Here is an 18,331-nt window from a genome sequence, read left to right on the forward strand (position 1 = left end):
GCCCCTGCTATGGCTGGGCCCCTGACACTGTCGCCCTCCACTGACCTTGTTTTCTCAGGATGGATTTTTGCTGTTTTGGTTCTCAGCACCTACCTCAGCCGGAATGAATGTCTTTGGGGGAGTGGGTCCTGGCCGCAGCCCCTCAGCCCCCACAGAGCCCCAAATGCACTCCTACCTCAAGCCCCTTTATGGGCACCCCCTCACCCTCCCCACATTGTTGTCCAGAATTTAAAAAAAAAAAAAAAAAAGTACCTCCCCATTTCCAGGTGTGAAAGAAACCGTCTACCTCAAGGCTCACTGGCTCTTTGGGCCTGTGTTGTTATCACTGGACCCTCCCCTGCTGGCTCCTCCTCCTGCCTGCAGCCCTTCTTTCCCCCAGAGAGGAGGCCAGAGGCTAAGTCACCAAGGGTAGGCCTCTCAGGACCTACAGAAGTCACGATGGAATTGGTCAAAGAAAATGTGAAAGAAAAAGCCAAAAATGAGAGGAAATTTTGTTCCTTGACGTATAAATTGTTACTCCAAGCTGGTCACCTCCCAGCCCGCTGCCAGTGCTCTGTCTTGTCTCGTCTGTCCGCTCCCATGTTGACCCTCTCAGCCAACTCATGCTTCACTGGGATCTGGGTGACCCTCTCTCTCTGCCGGGGCCTCGGGAGGGTGGATATCACCCTGCAGCCTGCCCCCTGTCCTGCCCAGACACAGAGCCCTGGAGCAGGCTGGTCCCTGGAATGTACTGTGTGTGTGAGACGGGTGTATGCGTGGGGGGAGGGGTCCCCCCAGCAGAGGCGCCCAGCCCTCTGTCCCATGGGACGCAGACAGCTTAACCCACCCCCTGGACAGTAGAAAGCACTGTCAGCAGATGTGGCCGGACGCTATTTTTATACAAGGTGTGTTTAAGGATTTTTATGTTCTTGTGACTTCTTGTTTCTCTTTTCTGTTGTTGTTGTTCTTTGAAATAGTTAAAGAAGAAAAAAGAAAACCAAGGAAACATATTTTTGGTTATACTCAGAAACATTTTTTAAATAGTAGAAAGAAAACTTTTTTTTTAAAGGCAAAAAGATAAGTATATTCCTTAAGTGTGAGATTAGACCATAAAGTCCCTGATCCCAACCCTCTAGGGACACCCCCCAACCCTGAACTTTAGTTAATTAGCTGAAAAAAGTAGACTCTGTGATGTTTTCCTAGGAGACTGGAGTCGTGTCCGTGTGGACTCGGAAGGGCAGTCTGCCCCTTCTCCTAAATGCTGGGCCTGTGCTGAGGGCTCCGTAAAGCTCCCAGACAGTGCCCCCTCTGTCCCTGCAGTGGCTTCTCTGCACCCCCCTTTCATCCTGGAACCCCTTCTCCTGTGGGAAGCGTGGGTCTGGGAGAGAAGGGGGGGGGGGCCACCTGGCCTGACTTGGCCTCCCTTTTGTCACACTCTACTCATTTTGACTGAATAAAAGTCCTTGTTGCCAAAGCGAAGCTCGAGATTTTTGGTGGCTGTGTCAGGTCCTGGGGGCAGGGGTGAGAGCGCTGGGATAAAGGCAGCCCGTGGTGGCCGGGTTGTTCCCTCACAGGGCAGAGCCCAGAATGATAACAGCAGATGCTAGCACAACTTACAGGCGCCACGCATGCTAAGCCTTCTCCATGGTGGAGGGGCTTCCTGGGTCCTCACAACCTCCCTGGGGGGTAGATCATTCTGGTCATCATCTCCATTTTACAGGACGGATAAGCCACTTACGGCAAGATGGGAGTTTGCATCCAGGCCAGGCCACCTGGTTCCAGGGTCTGCACTCTGACCACTGCTCCACACTTCCTTAGCTGGCAGTAAGGAAACCTAGGCCAGTCCCTCGGCTCTACAGGGACAGGCCACCAGCACTGAGCCAGGCACTGGGCATGTGCCTTTTTTATGCACTGTCTACAAGGAAGGACTATTTTCCTCCCCATCCTAACGGGGCTCTGACTGAGTGACTTTCTAAGGCATGAAATCAGAACCCCTGGCCAGGCCTCTCCATTCCTCCCTGTCCTCTCTTCAGCCCAGGCTCCTGAAGCCAGATGTCGGGCTGCCAAGGCTTAGGATAGGCCAAGAGAGATTTGGCTTAAACATGGTTGTGCTGACGAAAATCTGGAGGTCTCAGAGGGCCTCAAGCTCAGCGAGAGGCAACAGTGTAATGCAACGGCTTAGAAGGTCCGTGTCCCCTCTGCTGCTGAAATGGAAAGCCAGGGCTCACTTCTTGAAGAAGGCTCTGCAGGTCTGAAGGGCTGGGTTCTGTACCCAGAAAACCTTTTGAGAGGAACAAACTAGGATAGTGGTTTGCAAGCCGGGTTCGCTGGCTGTGGCGAGGAGCATGGGGGAACTTCTCCGGGGGCATCTACACCCCCTGCCCACCCTCACCAAGAGCAGCTCCACTTTTTTCTGTCTTGTATGTTGGGCACTTCATTAGATTTCATCTTAAAACAGGGTTCTGCTCCTGAAAGAACGTTTGAAAGCCCCTGGTCTGGCACTTCTGGAAGAGACCTACCAGGGTGGTTGTGGCCGAGGTCGGTCCAGAAATGGTGATAGTTCTGTGGATGCTGGACTGAGAGAGTCTGAGGCCACCACGTCCTGCATCTCAGGGGGAAGTGGTTGACTTGCTCTGATTTTCGCAGAGGAAAGAACTAGGCTCAAATGTAGGCAGACTACCTCACTTTTCTCTACAGAGAACTTGGCAAACACAGGAACTGTTCAACCGCTCTAGCCATCCAAGGGTTGTCTGGGGAAGTGGTAGGTTTGTCATCTGTTCAAACAGATGCTGCAGGGGTGGGAGTAGACCAAGTCACCTCCAGTGCCCCTGTCCCCTCCCAGAGTCCAAGATGCAAACATCTCCCCCAGGGAGGCATCAGGTAAACATTTAGAAATCACCTAATATGACCCATGTAGGTATATGCAAATTGCACACAAATTACATGCAAATACAGGCAGGGCCTCGTAACAAGGCCCTGAACCAGGCTAAGGTAGAGGGAGAAGCAGGATTCCAATTGGGAGTTTACAGAAATAGGTATCAAATCTGAGTGGCCCAGCTGGAGTTTGGGTCCTGAGATCTCAAATAGTGTAGAGACCTCAGACTGAAATACACACACACACACACACACACACACACACACACACAATCTTTGGGCAGAAAGCCGCAGCTAGGGCTTGCAACCTGCTCCAATTAGCTACAGCTCTGTAACAAATCACCCCACAACTCAGTAGTTTATCCTAACATTTATTTTGCTAACAACTCTGCAGTTTGGGCAAGGCTCAGCCGGACAGCTGTCTGCTGCACGCAGCATCAGCAGGGCAGCTTGAAGCCTGGGGCTGGAATCATCTGAAAGCCCCTGGCTCCCATATCTGGTGGCTGATGCTGGCTGCGGCCCCAGCACCTCCATGTGGCCTGGGATTCTGCACACCCTGGTGGCTGGGATCCAAGGACAAGCATCCTGACGGAGAGCCAGGTGGAAACTGCATCATCATTTCGAAGCTAGCCCCGGACATCACAATGTCGCATCCACCTTAGGGAATGCCTATTCATTAGAAGCAAGCAGTGAGGGGTGAGGGAGCCAGGGGGAGCTGGTGCAAGCCTGAGATCCCCACTTTCCCAGGGTGGTAGACATCAGAATGACGGCGCTGAAAGGGACCACTCACCCCTTATGAAACAGATGAGGCAACTGGGGTAGGGGTTGCTCAATGTGACAGGGAAGTTAGCGACAAAGCCAGGGCTGGAACCCAGGGCAGCCACACCCTGCCTGGACCCTTTCCACTCAACCCAGCCAGGCCACAGTCAGAGACCAGTGGGAGGGGAGAGGGAGAGGAGCAAGGTGGGGGGCTGAACATGGAAAGCAGGTGGGCTATTACCTGGAGAGGGGGGAGTAGGGCAGTGAGGGGAGTCACCAGCTCAGGATGGGGGTTGGGGGGTGGGGGTGGGAGGAATCTGGATTGGAAACAGGACATGGAGGAGTGAGAGCAGCCAAGGATGGGAGGGACTGTCCTAAACTCTAGATCAGGCCAGAGTCAGGGAGGGGGACATCTAAACCCAGGCCCCGCTCACAAAGAGGTATTATAAGGACTGACTCAGGAGTTCTGTTACTTCCCTGGGCCCTAGGAGCCACCTGAGCCACGGAGGGAGGAGGGAGAGGAGAGGCTGAGAGGAGGACTGAGGGTGGAGTCAGGCTGACCTGGAAGGGAAGGGCCTTGCTCCTTGAGCTCGCGAGCGATGTATGCTGGACTTGGAGCTCCTGAACACACAGATGGCCTGTTGGCCACCCACTGCCACATGCCCACCACAACCATGCTGCAGGGTCTGGCCCTGGCCATCCAAATACCCACAGCCTGGCCCGACTGTGGATTAAATGAAATTCTTTGATCTGATGTCAAAAGCACAATCAACAAAAGAAAAAAATAGATAAATTAAACAACATCAAAATTAAAAACTTTTGTGCTTTAAATGACACCATCAAGAAAATGCAAAGACAACCACAAAATGGGAGAAAACAATTGCCAATCATGTCTCTGATAAGGGACATGTATCTAGAATATATAAAGAACTCTTATAACCCAACAATAATAATAACAACTCAATGATAGAATGACAAGTAATCCAATTTAAAAATGGGCAAAGGACCTGAATTTCTTCAAAGAAGATACACAAATGGCCAATAAGCACACAAAAAAAGAAAAAAACCACAATGAGATATCACTTCACTCCCACTAGAATGGCTAGAATCAAAAAGTCAGATAATATCGAGGGTTCTTGAGGATATGGAGAAATTGGAAACCTCATCCACTGCTGGTGGAAATGAAAAATGGTGTAGCTACTGTGAAAAACCTTCTGTCAGTTCCTCAAATTCTGAATATATAGTCACTATGTGACCCAGCAGTTCCACTTCTGATGTATATTCAAGAAAAATGAAAACACATGTTTACACAAAAACTTGTACACCAATATTCATAGTTGCATTATCCATAATGGTTAAAAAGTGGAAACAATTTAAATGTCCATCAGCTGATGAAGGAAGAAACAAAATGTGGTACATCCATTCAATAGGATATTATTTAATAGTAAAATGGATGAACTTTGAAAACATGCTAAGTGAAAGAGACCAGTCCCAAAGGACCATATGTTGTATAAATCCATTTCTATGAAATGTCCAGAATAGGCAAAAGGGAAGGAGATTAGTGGCTGCCTAGGACTGGGGGCTTGGGGTTGGGGGAAAATGAGGAGTGATTGCTAATAGGTACACGGTTTTTTTGGCGGGTGATGAAAATGTTCTAAAATGGTGGTGATGGTTACGTAACTCTGAGAACAGAGTAGTAAAAACCATTGAATTGCACACTTTAATCGATGAATTATATGGTCTGTGAATTACATCTTCATAAAGCTATCATTTAAAACTTGCTGGTGCTGGCCAGGTGCCTCAGGCAGTTAGAGCTCCATGCTCCTAACTCCAAAGGCTGCCGGTTCGATTCCCACATGGGCTGGTGGTCTCTCAACCACAAGGTTGGCAGTTCAATTCCTCAAGTTCCGCAAGGGATGGTGGGCTCTGCCCCCTGCAACTAGCAACGGCAACTGGACCTGGAGCTGAGCTGTGCCCTCCACAACTAAGACTGAAAGGACAACAATTTGACTTGGGGAAAAGTCCTGGAAGTACACACTGTTCCCCAGTAAAGTCCTGTTCCCCCCACACACACAAAAAAGAAGTCTTAAAAAAAAAAAAATTTGCTGAGAGGACTCAGTTCATAATAAGTGAAGTGCGTAGTTTGTGTTCAAAAGATCCCATTGTTAAGATCCCATTGTTATAGACAGAGAAACTGGGGTGGGCACAGCAAAGTTACTCAGAGTGGAGGGTGGGGGGGCCATAGAAAGTAGTCAGTAAGCTTGAAGGGCCCTCTGCACCTGGCCTGGCCTCTCTGGAGCAGACAACCCCTGGACCAAGGATCCCAGTCTGGAAGCTCTGTGCTCCTGGGAGAAAGGCTGCGACTTGAGGGTTTTGCTGCCACCCTGTGGAATTGGTGAAGATTACAGCTATGGAGACTAAGGTCGAATCTCTACCCACATCTGATTGAAGCTAGCAGTTAAGATATGCTCTGCCCCATACAAGAGAAACACACTCAGCCCGCCGACAGTATAGGGTTGAAAACAAAATAACTGCAATCTATCCGTATGGGTACCAGCAACAAGCTGTGACAACAGAAGAAAACCTGAAGTCTGGGATTAAGGAAGGCTCAGAAGAGGACTGGAGAAGGCGGAAAGGGCATACAGGGCGGAAGACAGAGTGTGAGCAAAGGCTTGGAGGTGTGAAATGCATGGTGAGATCTCTGAGCAGTCAGGAGTCTACCACTTGCTGCACTTAGTAGATGCTTGTGGGGACAGAGCCAGGAGAGCAGTTTCCAGGCTCTCGACCTCATGTGGAAAGGTGCTGGCTCAGGTAGTAGATGGCCATCAGCTGTGACTAGTTGGCAATTAGCTGTAACCAGTTAGCCAATAGCCACTGATACAACTTCCGTGGCTACACTCGGCGATTGTTGGTTGGTTGGCAGAGAAGCGGACAGCGGATTGCGCATCGTGTGTCTCCTGCTTCCTGTGTCTCTAACCCAGCCGCCAGCGAGAATATAGTGGTATGACTCCCCTATCTATGGCTCCGTGGGTGCTCCTTTTTGGCCTCACCATACTCTGTGTCCACCCATCGAGAGCAGGAGCGGGACCAGAGAGCCTGCATTACAATAAATGTATGAGTGAATGATTACTAGACTTGCAGAGCATATGCCTTTTGCACAGTTGATGTGTCTAAGGAAGGCCTTATGTGGCTTGTCAGGTGGAAAGGGAATCTGGTAAGAGGGTCAGAAAACCCGGAGCTTCCTCAGGGAAGGGAAAGAGCCTCTATGGAGTCCTTAGTGCCCCAATAATAATAATGACACCTCTGTTATTACTTGTTGTGGCGTTTGATAGACTACCTCTGCATTACCTCATCTGAGTTTTCACACAGCCTTGTACTGGGCAGGGCTCGACTTACTGTCGTTCTCCCATTTAACAAATGAGGAAACTGAGGCCCAGAGAAGTGAGGTTGTAGAGCTGAGGCTTGAGCCCAGGCCTCCTTGTTCTAAGCCCATGTTGTCTGCTGACTTGTTGCCTGTGTATTGAGAAAGGGGCAGGGAACTTGGGGGCAGGTAGGGAGGGAATGGTTTAAGTTGACTGAAAGAGAGATTTTCTTTTTGAATACTGAGGAGAGACCCAGGAATGTCAGACCCTGGAGTAGGTGGTGTGGGGACAGAGTCCCAGAGAGCAGTTTCCAGGCTCTCGGCCTCACGTGGAAAGGTGCTGGCTTGGTTATTAGATGGCCATCAGCTGTAATCAGATGGCCATCCGCTGTGGCCGGGTGGCCATCAGCTGTTACCGGTTAGCCATTAGCCACTAATACAACTGCCGTGGCTACGCTGGGGTTTGTTGTTTGTCAGAGAAGCAGATGGCGGATTGCGGCTAGCAAGTGCGGTGAGCAAGCGTGGATGGCGGGTTGCGGATCGTGTGGATCCTACTTCCTGTGTTTCGCCCTGCCGCCGGAGACTGGGGTGCAGGAAGACCCCTCGTTGGGGTACTGGCGGATGTTTGCTTTTGTGTCTCGAACAGCCGCCATCGAGAATATAGTGATATGACTCCCCTATCTGTGGCTCCGTTGTTGTTCCCTTTTGGCCTTGCCATATCCTGCGTTCTTGTGCGGGGAGCGGGAGCCGAGATCCTGCATGACAGGTGGGTTGGGTATGTTCTAAAATGCAAGTGGGATCAGGAACCTGCCATAGCTCCCCACTGCTCCCAGAGCAGTGCAATGCTTTTGGCCGGCATTCAAGGCCTCTGCACAAGTGGCAGCGTAGCCCAGGCCGGCGGTTAAGAGTACCAGCTTGGGTTTGTAATCTCCACATAGCCACTGGCTGGCTTCGTGACCCAGTACATGTCCCTTAACCTCTGGTACCATGTCCTCCTCTATAAACTACGGATGAAGATAGCACCTACCTGCTAGGTCGTTGTGAGCAGCAAACAAGCCAGTTATGTAAAGCACTCAGGACCACGCTTGCTATTACTATTACCCATTATGTATAATCAGAGCAGGGCCTCATTTTTAGCTCCTATCATCGGCTCCAGCCCTCCAAGTTGGGCTCCTGGCTTGTCAGGAACTGCTGCATACCGTGTGCCTCCAGGCCTTTCTGCACGTTCCTTCAGGCTGGAATACTATTCCACCCTCCTCCTCCTTTCTCAATCCTTCCAAACACTGCCTCTTCCCAATCCTTCCTGATCCTTTCCAGCTAGAACCACTTCTCCTCCCTTTGCCCTCCCTGGGCACCTTGCTTAACCCTCCCATACAGGACAGTCTCCATCTGCAGCATAATATACACAAGATGTACGTCTGTCATCTCTGCTCTGAGAACTTTGCATGTGAGTTTCCTGAGATCAGACACAGTGTCTTATTCTTTATGACCCACCAGCACTGTTATGGTTCAGCCCAAAACACTGAGAAAAGACTTGTGGAAAGAAAACAAAAAAGCAGGAAAGCAAAGAGGGAGGGAAGGGAGGAGCGAGGAAGAAAGATGAAGAGAAAGGAGAAAAAGATGAAAGGTGAATTAGAGATGATGCAAAGAGAGACTTTAAGAGAAACCAACCCCAGGCTCCAGTGACCTTCTAACAACTTGGGGGAAAAGAACGTGGAGACTGGAGACTTTGGGTGATTTGCAACTCTTCCGTTGGTCTTATTTTTATTCCTTACTTTTATTCCTCAAAGCCATGGCATTGAAACAGATTTTGAAAACCTCAAAGTGGCTCTGGACTTGCTTTGTAGCCCCTCTGCAGCTCAATTTCCTCATCTGTAATCGAGATAATAACGGTACTTATCTAATTGGGTTGTTATGAGGATCAAATGAGAAAATAACTGGAAAATCCTTGGTACCTGGTCCATAGTAAGAACGCAATAAATGCTGTTATGATGGTGATGGTGCAATGATTCTGAGAATTCCAGACATGACCAAATACAGGGCTGCACAGTAAGCTTGGAGAGATGCCTATTGTCCTCGTGGCTTGGCCAGTGGTCACACAGACGTCACGCTGTGTTTTCTCTTGGGCCTTCCCACCCATCTCCCCAACAAGATGCACAATAAAGACGCCCGATGGCTTGATTAAAGAAAGCAGACACACGATTAATTTCAATTTTAGACACACCTCCACCCACGTTTCTCAAAGAATTGCACACCCTATTCCAATTTACACACTGAACCAACATGGAATTTTCCAGCGGTTTATGAAGCCTTTGAAGTGACCAGACCAGACTATTGATTTATTTCCAACTAACCTCTCTCTTTGAACCCAGAAGGGTCAAGGTTAATTATATAATAAAACACACTGTGCCCAGCTGCCTCCTCTGAGGGCGCAGGGAGCCCCCAGACCTTTCTGAGCCGGCTAGCAGTAGATCGTATTTCTGATCCCTTCCCTGCATTCATTTCCTTCATCAGGGCCCATTAAGAAGAAGAAAAAAACAAAACAACAAAAAAGTCTGACCCCCTCATTTCCTTCCTGAGAGATAAATTTTAATTTGCTGGAAACCAACAAAGGGGATCTAAGCCATGTTTCCAGGCTGTCCCCCGCAGTTGCAGAATCTTGCTGGGAGCACCTATTCTGGGCTGACTGGGAAACGGGCTGGGGGCAGGGGTGGTGGAGAGAAGCAAAGGGGTGCAGACCCCAGTCTGCCTCTCCCACAAGGGGGAGGACGCCCCCAGAGGGATGGTCTGCTGGTACTTTCTGCACAGCCCGTGCTGGTTCCCCCTTCCTTGCTGGCTGAAGTAAGTTAACCAACCCACTGGCCACAGACTCTCCTGTTTGCTCTCAGTGTGTCCTCAACAGCCACACGCATGAGGTGGGAACTCCTGAATTCCCACTTTCTTGGTTGATGAAACAGGCTCCCAGCGTTCACAAAGCTGTTTCAGTTATCACCGATAGGAAGTGGCAGGCCAGGATTGGTACCCAAGCTTCTGTTCTCCTTGCTAAACAGTGGATTCTCTTCCCTGCCTCTGCCCAATGTTCTTTTTGTTTCCATCATTAAAAGACAGAAGAAGAAAAAAGATTCAAAGCTATTATGTACTATATAGTCCCTTATCCAATGTCCCCAATTGTTCCAACAGTGTCCACCTCACTGGGTCTCCCAGATCCAGGATCCAACGAAGACGTGCCCACTCTCTTGCTTGGCAGGGCTCTTGATTCTCCCGTTCCAGAACAGCCCCAGCCTTTTCTGTTTTTCCTGACAGACATGTCTGAACGGACAAGGTCAGTTGTCCTGCAGGGTGACCCACACTGTAGATTTGTCTCATGTTTCCTTCTGACTAGAGAGTCAGATAATATTTTTGCCATAAACAGTTCACATGTGGTGCTGTGTCCTTTTTAAGGCATCACATCTGGAGGCCAATGATGCCAGCTGTTTTGGGGGAGGGACCTAAGATTTTCAGCTCAGAGGCCAGATGCTTGTTCCTGGACTCCTGGAGACTTCTCAGTGTGGAGGGAAGGAGTGTGAGTGGTTCTGCAGGCGGGTGCTGTTAGCATCAGCCGCTGGGACCCTTCCAACCCCATAGATCGGAACCTAGAACCTTGGAAGGAAATCCACCCCACATAGCCTGAGATGCATGTTCCCATTTCTTCTTACTATGTTTGCGTCAAGTACCCACCTCTGCCTCCATGGGGCCTTCGTGACTCTCAGGTAGAACCAATGTCCTGTATTTCCCTCCTCTCTGCTTCCACAACCCTTGTGTCTGCCTCATTGCACGGTTTGCCTCAGTGTAATAGAGGCCATTGTGGAGCTCTTCCTGCCCCCGTACATTCAGGGCCCAGCCCAGTGCCCACCATAAATATTTGCCAAATAAGTTGTAACCACTGCCCCGCCCCCCCCCCCAAAAAAACCTGTCTGCCTTGTGATAAATCTCAGTTTTACATTTCCAACATCCAAAAATGAATTGGAAAGCTGTTTAAGTAGTCTTTGATGAACAGCCGGGAGGAGGTGCTGGAGGATGAATTCTCTTACATGCCACGCACCAAAGGGTCCTGAATATTCTCTTTGCCCACCTTTCTCCCCATCAGCTCATGCCTCCTCCTGCACCTCCAAATCTCTCTTCTTTCTCTCCCCAACTCCTACAGATACTGGATTTTCTCTCATTCTTGCCCAAATCCCTCCTCCCTCTGGATCAATGTAGCTCTATGCCTTAAAAAATTAAGTAGCTCTATGCCTTAAACATTTTTTTTTATTATTAATTTAAGTCAAACAATATACGAAAACATTCTCTTTGTTTAAAAAACAAAGTAAAATGCTACATAAATCCTCTTTTAACCACTCCAAACCCAGTCCCTTCTTTGTGTAATCACTGTTATCAGCTTAGGGTATCCATCTGGGCCTTTGTCTCTAATTATAGATTTCCACATGCACCGAAGTCAAATATATGGTATACTACATAATGCCATTTATATTTCCAAAATGTTTCCAGTGCTGCAATAGGCATCCTTACACTGTCTCACTGTATTCATCAGTGTGTGTTTCTATAGAGTAGAAATGAGAGGATTCGCTGGGCCCTGGGGCACGTGCATTGTGAATCTAACAGAGCCGGCTGCTGAATGATTCCCCTAGGTGACTGAGCATCGTTACTCTCTGCCCGCAGTCTGTGCGAGGACCAGGACCATTTCGGTCGTGTGGGGTCACTTCCATCTCTCCAAAGGCTGCTCTGAGGACAAAAGAAGATGCCAGGAGTTTTGCCCATTGATAAACACCTAGTTCAATCCCAACAATTTTAGCTGATTTAGAAATGATTTAATAGTTTCCCTTATATAGCACAGATTAAGGGCCAAGCACTTTGTTAATACATTTAACACTAAACCCATGAGGTAGATACTATTATCATCGTGCCTGCTTCACAGAAGTAATTGAAGCACTATTCTTATTCTGTTATTCCACTTGAATCTCTCGATGACTCTTTGAGGAAAAGGAACATCCAACTTAGAGATGGGAAAACTGAGGCTCAGAGAGAGAGATCACCCAGGGCGGCAGCATAACAGGAACAGATTTCATGTCAAAAGAAAAGCTTCCCCAGGCCTGTCCACACTCTGTTTAGTCATCTCCCCTTCCCTACCTGCTTTCCTCCTCGTTTTGTGTCTTTATTTCCTTATCTCCCTCATCTAGTCAGGCATCCATTCATCCTTTCAAGAAACATTTCTTGAACCCAGGAGGTGCCAGGTTCTGTGGCCAGTGCTGAGGATTCAGATGTGACTATTGGGGTTCTCCCCTGGGAGGGCCAGTACCGAGTCAGCTCCTATCATCTGCTTGCTGTTTGTTCAGCCACCCTTCTCACTCCTGCTTTCCCCTCCCCGGCCCTGGTCAGAGACAAGAGCTCCCTTTCTGTCCGCCTCTATCACCCTATGGCACATACTGGAGAAGGATTAAGACTCATGAAATATGAGCAAATGGAAACCAGCAGTGGTGACCCAGAGCAGCACATTTTCAGAGGAAAGCCCGCATCCCATGCCTGCTAACTGCTCTGGAAAACCAGGCTGCAGTCCCATGGGAGAGGCTGACACATCTGGGCCAGCAGGATGCCCCATACCCAGCCTCACAGACTAACCCCAGGAAATGGTAACTGGTGACCTAGGGCAGAAAAATGAGCGGGTCCCCAGACTCCGTGGTGCTGTGCAGCATGCAGCATTTGGGGTGAGCGTGTTTGTGCATGTGGTATGTGCACATGTGTGGATGTGTGAGCATGTGCACATATATGATTCTGTGTGTGTATGCACCTATGTGCATCACGTGTGAGTGTGAATGTGTGCTTGTGCCTGTGTGTGAGTATGTGTGGGTATGTGCCAGTGTGTCCAACCTGGCCATCTTGGCGTGACTGTGCAGCCCTGCTTTGGCACTGCTGCGTCTTTCATCCCCACAGGGAGCAGTGTGTCAGTCAGGCCTGGTGAGATCAGCTGTGTAACTGAAGGCAGGAGGATTCTGATCACAGGTAGTGCTGTTTGTTTCTGTCACACTCTTATCTCCACTCCCCTGAGCCCCGGGTTTAGCATCATAAAATGTCAGAGCCTGGAGGGAAATTTGGAGATTACCTAACTCAGGCCCTCCCCTGACACGTGGAGAGATCAAGCCCCAGGGAAGGTACTCAGGGCTGGAAGAGGTCGCCCAGCCAGTTAGGGCACAGCTGGGATGAGGACACACCCCCCCACACAGTTTCACACTCTTGCCACAGCCCCACTGCCCGGGCGTCCACAAACAACAGATCAATGATTCCAGGCTGGGGCTGAGGACTCTCAGCACCGGAGAAGGTGTCTGGGAGGTGGGAGCAGCTTTAATGTGTCCTCTCCTCAACACCCTCTCCTCGGGCCAGCATGAGACGCACTCGGGGAGAACACCGGTCTCCTCACGCTGAGCGGAACTCTAGTTGGTGATCAGAAATGCTTTTGATTAGTTAGAAATGGAAAATGAATAAACTCTTACTTGATACATGCAGTGGACAAAACTCGTTCAATATGTGGGGTTCAGGAGAAAAAATAATACATTGTGTATTTAACGAAATTCTTGGGAATGTCTGTGGAATGAATGAATGAAGGCTGACAGTATAACAGCAGGAGCCTGGGGAAGATTGAACTTGAGTGATTTTTGGTCTCTTCATCAAAAAAAGGCGGGGGGTCAGAGCGTTCTCTGCATCACCTCAGGAGGTAAATTACCTTTGAGGAAATAAAGAGGCTTCTCAATGACAGGAAAGGGGTTCCCCTAAACAATAACTCAGTTGTTCTGGAAAGGGGTGTAATTAGAATTCCTATGTGTTCTGGAGACCATCCTGGGGCTGCCTTTGGAAAGGCTGGATGGGAAAGGGAATCTTGTGGTGGGGGGTGCTCTGAAAGGAGAGGCAGCTGGCACGTGCTGATGTGGGATCCCAGGGAGGCTGGGGCAGTGGTTCTGGGCTGTGAGGTGCCCCCAAACAGCGCTGATTTGGGCCCTGAGGAATGTGAATGCCTGAGGCTGTCTTCTCGGCTCTGCGGCAGGCTGAGCATGTGGGAGGGACCCCTTCACCCCCTGAGGACACCCAAAGTGAGAGCCATCACTGAGTGAAGGTCCCTAGCCTTAGCATCCTTGAGTGGCTTTTGCATGTCACATAGTATAGCCAGAGCAACGTCCACAGTTTGGCTGCAGGAACTGGCTGGGCAGTGGACCTTCTGTGTGGAGGACACAAGGTACCTCAAGCTTCCAGCATTTAGAGCAAGTGTGTGTGTGTGTGTGTGTGTGTGTGTGTGTGTGTGCTGGGTTCCTGTCTTGTTTTCCTCCACCTTTCTGGAGCAGGTCACACCTGTTACTGAGGACTTAGGGAGGGGCTCTGCAGAAAGCCTCCATGTTACTGTCTAGTTTTGGAAGATCAGAGAAATGTTGTATTTTGCATATCACTTCTAAATATTTCCCTTTTATATCCATCCTCTCATTTGCATGTTGCTGTCATGCAGCAGCCTGCCCGTCTGTCCCCTCGTACCTAACCCTAAAAAGAAAGAAGAGTCTGTGAGACTATTCCTTTCAGGGACATTGCTTCACCTTTATGCCATCTCTTTGTTTGGCCCCAAAGGATGGCTGGCTAGCCAATGATGGATAAGATTCCTCAAGAAAGGAATGACAAAAGACAGGCACAGTCATATAGGGACCACCAGGAGAACTCATGGGGTTGATAGAGGTGGGCATAGCCCCCCACCTTCCCCCGGCTAAGGAGAGCTTCTGCCTCTGTGGCTGTATTCCTTCCCACAACCTGCTTGGGAAGTGATTCTAGATGTGATAACATCCGTTCTCCATCTCAGTAAGTTTTCAACATAAAGGTTTTGTCCCCTGGGGAGGTACAAACAATAATTATTTATAAATCATAGGACTTTCAACAGGCAAGGGTGATTGGTTTGAACCAGTTTTCTGGTATGGTGTATGAGACTCACAGAGCCTAGAAAAAACAATGCTACTTCCTTGTATGTGCATCGATAAAAGCCACAAGGTGGCCCGATTCGGGGCTCTCAGTCCTTTGAGGCTGGGAGACCCTGGGCCCCTGTTTCAAAACTTTCTTGATTTCTGTTTCTTTCTTTCTTTTTCTTTTTTCTTTTTTTTTAAGATTTTATTGGGGAAGGGGAATGGGCCTTTATTATTGGGGAACAGTGTGTACTTCCAGGACTTTTTTCCAAGTCAAGTTGTTGTCCTTTCAATCTTAGTTGTGGAGGGTGCCGTTCAGCTTCAAGTTGTTGTCCTTTCAGTCTTAGTTGTGGAAGGCGCAGCTCAGTTCCAGGTCCAGTTGCCGTTACTAGTTGCAGGGGGCGCAGCCCACCATCCCTTGCAGGACTGGAGGAATCCAACCGGCAACCCTGTGGTTGAGAGGACGCACTCCAACCAGCTGAGCCATCTGGGAGCTCAGTGGCAGCTCAGCTCAAGGTGCTGTGTTCAATCTTAGTTGCAGGGGGCGCTGCCCACCATCCCTTGCGGGACTTGAGGAATTGAACTGGCAACCTTGTGGTTGAGAGCCCACTGGCCCATGTGGGAATCGAACCTGCAGCCTTCGGAGTTAGGAGCATGGAGCTCTAACTGCCTGAGCCACCGGGCCACCCGATTTCTGTTTCTTTCTTAACCCTTCGCCGCCCCTTCTCTTTCTCTCACTGCCGGTGTTGCGAAGAAGCGACAGCTTGTCACCGCAGGCAGGGAGAGACTTACCTCCAATTTCTCACAGAGAGGATTGGTTCCTCTTGAGACTACTTATTGAGAGGTTGGTTGTCTTCCTCCTGCTGTGATCTTCCACATATCCTGGAACCTACTAGTATTTCCATGGCCCTGACAAGGGGCTACAGGAAGGATAAGACTGAGGCTGTGTGTGTGTGGTGGGGGTGGGAGTGGGGTGGGGGGGTGGAGCTCCTAGTCTGGCTGGAAAGACACGACACAGAGATAAGGATAACATCCAGCAGAATATGAGAGACCAGGTGTGAGGTGACTTAAAATATTGCTGTGATAGGGGTTTACACAGGGCTAGTCTAGAGCCATTTCCAAATGAATTTAAAAAGTAGCTTGTTGAGTACCACAGAAATTCCTCTTGAAACAACAGAAAAACTACAAAGAAGGTAAACAGAGAGAATATGGAAGATATAAGCAGAAATTAGCAATGAAAAAAGATATGCTAGAGAGGATCATCAAACTCCAAATCTGGTTCCTTGAAAAAGAAAACTAATAAAACTGACAACTTGTGACAAGATAAAAAAAAAAGGCATAAATAAATATTGGGAATGAAAAAAGGGACATAATTACAGATACCTAAATAATAGCAAATATTATGAACTGTGTGCCAATAAACTTTAAAACATATATATATATATATATATATATATATATATATGATTTGAAATAAAAAGAGGAAATACTTCCCAGCTCATGTTATTAATTTCATATTCTTGATAATAAAACAAGACAAGGACAATACAGTAAAGTAATATTTTTACAGGCTAGAGAATTTAAACGTAAAAGTCTAATCACAATATTAGCAAATTGAATGCTACAGTGTTTAAAACTATAACATGATCAAGTTGGGTTTTGCAATGGAGTGAATATTCGTGTCCCCCAAATTGGGAGAAGATAATTGCACCATATAACCAACAAAGAATTACTACTTAAAGTCTGGAGTATAGAGGCTGTGTAAAAAACTCCTATAATCACTAAGAAAAAAATTCACAATCTAAGAAAAAGTGAGCAAAAGATACAACAGGAATGGCCAAAATATCTTTGAAAAGATGTGCCACCTCATTAGAAATTAGAAAAAAATGTACATTAAAACCACTGTAAGATACCTTTTCATGCCTACCAGATGAACAAAAATTAATGTCAGCATACCAAGGGCCAGTAAAGATGAAAAGCATTGAGAATAAAACAGAGGCCATTGGTGGAAGTATAAATGGGTACACTCACTTTGGCAGAAAATTATACCTACCTGCCCTAGACGCAGTGATTCCATTCCAGGAAAGAAAATCTTGCACATGCTCACCATGAGTAACATCACTCTAATAACCATAATCTGGGGCAGGGATGGGGTGGGGGTGAGGTGGGAAGGAGACTCCATGATGGGAGAATGGATCTATAAACTGGTTTGTTCATACATTGTAATTAATACTGCAGAGCTGTACTGTCCAATACTGTCGTTAGTCTAATGCCCTTTGAGCCCTTGAAATGCAGCTAATCCTAATTGAAATGTGCTAAATGTAAAATACAGACTGGATGGAAGACTTAGCATGAAAAAAAATAACTTTCATAATCTTTTACATTGATTACATGTTGAAATACTTTGGATTAAAATATACTAAAAAGCAACTACACTTGCTTTCCTTTTAACTTATTTGACTTTCGTAAAGTTTAAAATTAAATGTTTCTACTTGACAGTGCTGCAATGAAAAGGAACAAACAAGTATAGATAGCAAAATACACGAATTTTAACAGGAGCTGTCAGTTAAAAAGCAAAACCCAGAGAAGTACCAACTTTATGCTATCATGATGTCACATTGATTCAGAATGTTTTTGACCACATATGCAGAACCACCGCATTAACACTTGTTGTAAGTATATTATGTAGCGAACCGCGTCGTAACACAAATGGAAGCTACAAAGTTTCAGTTGATGTTACTAAACTAAGTCCCGATAGACAAATATTGTTATCAAGTACTTATAGATGTAGTCTTTTTTTAGACATAATAAGTAGCCTTGTCGAAACAAGGCCTCAAAAAATTGGGTTAAGACTCAGAGTTGTTCCTCTCCACGGAAATCTTTAGTAAAAGGCGAAAGATTTATACGATCTGAAGAGAAACCAGAGTACACGTTGGTAACTTTGTAACTCACCTCTGAAGTAAAAGAAACTACTAGTGCAGTGACGGTGGCTAATTAACGTCAAGATCGAATGCCTGAATAAAAATTCCCAGGTTACTCTGTAGATAAAAGTCTAACGTTCAGAAACATATAAGTGGAAGGAAATTTTAAGTTTTGCTGTTTTAAACTTGTACTGGATGCACTGCACTGTGGGTATGCAAATAAGAGTCATCGCTTTTCTATTCGGGAAATTGAATATTCACACGGTGCCCTGCGTCACCATTAGGCGGCGAGGCGGAGAATTGGCTGGCCGGGATCTAAACGCCGCCCTGATCGGAGACTTGAGTTTTATATGTTTTAGGTATATATTATCTGAGTTTGATTTCTGTTCATTTAAAGACTTAGCTGTTAAATTGGAAAAGAAAAAAGAGCAAATAAATGACACAAAATTCAGGACGTTGGCTCCTCCCTTCGG

General features: G+C 47.6%; 1 long non-coding RNA gene and 1 other non-coding gene across 2 annotated transcripts; both read right to left on the minus strand.

Moving 5' to 3' along the window:
• Positions 1–3,245: 3,245 nt before the first annotated feature.
• Positions 3,246–18,009, minus strand: LOC117023990 (uncharacterized). Its single transcript, XR_004423298.1, has 3 exons — positions 17,890–18,009; positions 4,174–4,362; positions 3,246–3,522 (listed from the first exon to the last, which is right to left on the minus strand). It is a non-coding gene; the product is annotated as an uncharacterized LOC117023990 (long non-coding RNA).
• On the minus strand, positions 17,751–17,866 carry LOC117024348 (U5 spliceosomal RNA). The gene has a single exon (XR_004423418.1). It is a non-coding gene; the product is annotated as a U5 spliceosomal RNA (small nuclear RNA).
• Positions 18,010–18,331: the final 322 nt, after the last annotated feature.

This window comes from Rhinolophus ferrumequinum, chromosome 6 (genome assembly GCF_004115265.2).
Source record: "Rhinolophus ferrumequinum isolate MPI-CBG mRhiFer1 chromosome 6, mRhiFer1_v1.p, whole genome shotgun sequence".
NCBI lineage: Eukaryota > Metazoa > Chordata > Mammalia > Chiroptera > Rhinolophidae > Rhinolophus > Rhinolophus ferrumequinum.